Source organism: Mangifera indica, unplaced genomic scaffold (genome assembly GCF_011075055.1).
Source record: "Mangifera indica cultivar Alphonso unplaced genomic scaffold, CATAS_Mindica_2.1 Un_0050, whole genome shotgun sequence".
Taxonomy (NCBI): domain Eukaryota; kingdom Viridiplantae; phylum Streptophyta; class Magnoliopsida; order Sapindales; family Anacardiaceae; genus Mangifera; species Mangifera indica.
In genome coordinates this window covers 1608-5699 of record NW_025401142.1, presented here as the reverse complement: position 1 = coordinate 5699, position 4092 = coordinate 1608, and the positions used below count along the sequence as shown (strand labels likewise).

General features: G+C 37.5%; 1 pseudogene; it reads right to left on the bottom strand.

Moving 5' to 3' along the window:
* Positions 1–1191: 1191 nt before the first annotated feature.
* Positions 1192–3761, bottom strand: LOC123206806 (annotated as a pseudogene).
* Positions 3762–4092: the final 331 nt, after the last annotated feature.

Genomic DNA, 4092 nt, shown 5'->3' with positions numbered 1-4092 from the left:
GGGCCATCAACATCCAGGTTTAACGACACATTGTTACCCGTTCTGGCTCTTCAAGATAGCCAATATGCATGTGTTCTTCTGTCTGTAGTATCCTTTGGGTACTGTACAAGGTTTTCATATTTCTACATCTTAAGCAAAAACATCCCGGTTGATTGATTGGTTTCCAAGACTCTTGAAACCATCTTTATCCCTCTAGGAGACGTTGAACTGGTAGGGAGTACAAATTCTGCCATATGACCTCATCAGAATTATAGAAAATAAAATTCCCTGAGTAAAGCATCGGTGCTTTTGCAAAAGGTTTAGAAATTCACACAATGCATGTCTCCTGACCTTTTAGTGATTGTTGAATGAATCTACCAGCGCATTTAAGAATCAATGTAACATCGGCGGCAACTGGAGGTTGTCATAATTCGCTGTCCAAACAACAATTTTCCTATCTATTCTGGCAATAAAAATTCCCGCCTTAAAACCATTCACTCTTTCATAGAATCGAAAATCATATAAACCAAAAGACGACAGCCATGAGGAGTTTCCTGTGGTCGATAAGAAAGCACCCGAACTTATATTAGCATAACAGAAAGATGGCAACCAATTTTGTTGTGTTTTCGTTTTTGTTACAATCCTGAGAACTAAGTAATAAACTAACTTACACCAGTGGGAACATAGTATTTTATGAATGTGACATTTGCATTTTTCTAATGGTATGTATAAGTAGTGAAGAACAGGACTTCAAATGTTAGCAAAACTGATAAAGTATTAAACGTTCTAAGATGAAGGTCTGGGTTTAAACCTCTATTATGTTTGTGAAATTTTGATTTATTTAATACAGTAGTTGTGAGTCAAAAATAGTGAAGAACAGTCAGATTTTGTATGCCTTCTAGCAACAAACCTTACTAGCATTCCGTGGTTATACTCAAGTGGATTATCAGGGTGGCTTCAATCTCTGAAAAATATTTTGTTTAGGATTTTCACTTTCTGTTAAAAGAAAAATGGTTTAACAATCCAAAACTAAATATTTTTAGATAAATTTGAATTAATCAAGCAATAAACCCCTAAAGGCAGTTGATAAAAGTGCGAGCATTCAAGCAACAAAAATTGCATGAGTTAAAAATTTGTTAACATAGTAAAATTAAATTGTGGAGCCTACTCTGTTGCCAATGAACTTACCTTATTCTAAATTATGATTTTAGATATACAAAAAGAATGATTATTATTGTATGAGTGGAAGTGGAACATATATTCACTCTTTAAACTACATAAATACATTTGAAAGAAGGAAATGAAACTGGCAAATCCATTGGGTTATATTTTCTTTACTAGGACTCAAATGCAAGTAAGAAAAGAAGTAGGACTTGGAGGAATTGGAATCTCAACAGTTCCTTCTAGCATAAGTAAAACTTTCTTCATTGAAGGGCGTAGTGATGGCTCATCAAGAATGCACCAAAGTGCAACTTTGACCATCCTCTCCAGTTGTTTTAGATCAACCTCTTCATTTCCTACCAGTTGCCTCAACTCACCACCATCAAAACATTGATAAACCCAATCTTCGAGAACAACTTGATCGTCTGGAAAGTTTTGGTCCATACATCTTCGACAGCATATGATCTCTAACAACACCACTCCAAAACTATAAACATCTGCTTTCACTGTAATAGGTAGATTTCGATGCCATTCTGGCGCAACATATCCTCTCGTTCCTCTTATGCCGGTGAAAGTGTTAGTTTGGTCTGGTTTCAATAGCTTTGCCAATCCAAAGTCAGCAATTTTCGCGCACCTATTTCATCCATGAGTACGTTGTGAGGTTTTATGTCACAATGGATGATTTGCGTTTCACACTCATCATGTAGATAAAGAATTCCTCGTCCTATATCTAGAGCAATGCCCATTCTTTCTATCCAATTAAGCTGTTTTTCAGGTGTGAAAAGTAGATCAGCGAGAGAACCATTGCTCATGTACTCTATACTAACACTTTGTTGGGTCCATCAAAGGAATAACCAAGCAAACGAACTAAATTCTTGTGATGGGTTCTCCCAATTACCTTTATCTCAGTCAGAAATTCCCTCTCCCCTTCAGCTAAGACCTTCTCTAATTTCTTGATAGCTACAAACTTATTGCAATGCATCATAATCCCTTTGTAAACTATACCTGAAGATCCTTTTCCAATCTCTTCCTTGAAACTATCAGTTATTTTTTCGATCTCTGCAAAAGTAAATGATATTGGTGCAATATCCTCACAAAACTTGAAATTACCATTTCCAGGAATTCTTTTGTATGACCAGGCTTGATATCTGTGGATGAAAATCCCACAAGTTGCCAAAACAACAAATATAGAAGCGCCAAATACACAGCTTAGTGTAATTATCAAACCGGTTCTGAGGTATTTCTTCCCTCCAGCCACATTGTTAATATCAGAGGACGCAATTCCTACCTTGATGAAAGCAAAATGCTTTGATCCACTATCCAGATATCTTCTCCCAAATCTCAAAGGAAGCCTTTGCATTCTGCAGGTACTATCATCACTCTGGAAGAGGGCAGCTTCGCAATTGCAGTCTGCCAAACATGCTTGTTGACAGTCTTCTTGGTTGTTTCTGACAGATCAAAGTATGAGACATCTTCCCAGAGAGTATTCTCCAATGGTTCAACCTTGAATTTGACAGGTCCGTGCCCATTTCTGCAACTTTCTGCAATGAAATCTCTTTCACCCCGGAAGTCCAATTGCCTTGGTTCACAAAGGCAAATCCTGGAAGACATTTACAATCAGGTTTTTGATCATTCAAAACACAATAGCTGTTAAGGCCACACAGACCCTTAGGGTCACACTTATTTTGGGACGATTCCCACACGGCGGACCATGTGCCATTTGGTCTCAAATTGTGTGAATATAATCTGAATATCCCATCCCAATCAACTCTCATTAAATAAAGTACTCCTCCTGTTGGATACCCTTGTGTAATATTCTTTATATTGACGCCACTGGAGTTAAGCAGGTAAAGATGGCCATCAACACCAAGGTTTAGTGTCACATTATCACCTCGCCCATCTGTACCGGACGCATAATAGGCATATGGAGCTGTGTCATCGGTATTCGTTGGATACTGAACAAGGTTCCCATCTCTTTGCATCTTAAGCCGGAATTTCCCTGTGGAAGGATCTGTTTCTGAAACACGTGGAAACAACTCATTTCCTGCCAGGAGGCGTTGAGTTGGCAAAATAGTATCAGTTGGGTGATCAAAACTCTGCCATATTATTCCTCCACTAGAGTTGTAAAGCACAAAGTTTCCAGAGTCCAGCATGGAAGCAGAAGAGGCAGACCCAGAAATCTGATTGGCAATATCAGTACCTTGGCCTTGTGCTAATTGCAAGACAAGCCTGCCTTCAGAATTCAATAGCAAGGTGTGTTGCTGGGAACAGGCGGATCATCGCGGTTTGCTGTCCAAACGACAGTTTTCTCAGGAATTCCGGCAAGAAAAATTCCAACCGCATAGCCATTGCCTCGCGGATAAAATCCGAAGGCGTAGAGTTTAGAACTTGATGGCCATAAGGAGTTTGTGGTAGGTCCTAGAGAAGATCCCAGGCTTATATTAGACTGTCTTCGTTGAGCTGTAACAACAGAAGATTCAAACAAGAAGAACAAGAAGATAGAATGGATTAAAAGAAAATGTAATCTCTGCATTTTAATGTAAAAAAATGAAATACAATTGTAGTGAATGGACTTGGAGCTAAATACTAAAGAGGATCCTGACTGCATATTTTTAAGATCTAAGAAACTTTATCGAGTCTCCCCCAAGTCAAGTTGCTCGAAAGACTTGGACTTTTCAATACTCATCCATTACCATTCAATATTGTACTCGCGGTATGCTGACTTTTCTTCTTCTCCTTTTCTAGTTTTTTTTTTTTTTTTTTCCACAATTTTTCCCAACTATCATATCAGCCTTAAAAAAACAAGATTGCTCCATATTTCATGTGTAACAATGAGCAGTGCTATGTTAACTCAGTTTTGAGTACTTAATTAAGATACGATGTATTATTATATGAATGAGTATTATTTTATATTTAATTTAAAATTATTTAATCATATTATAACATATTAAT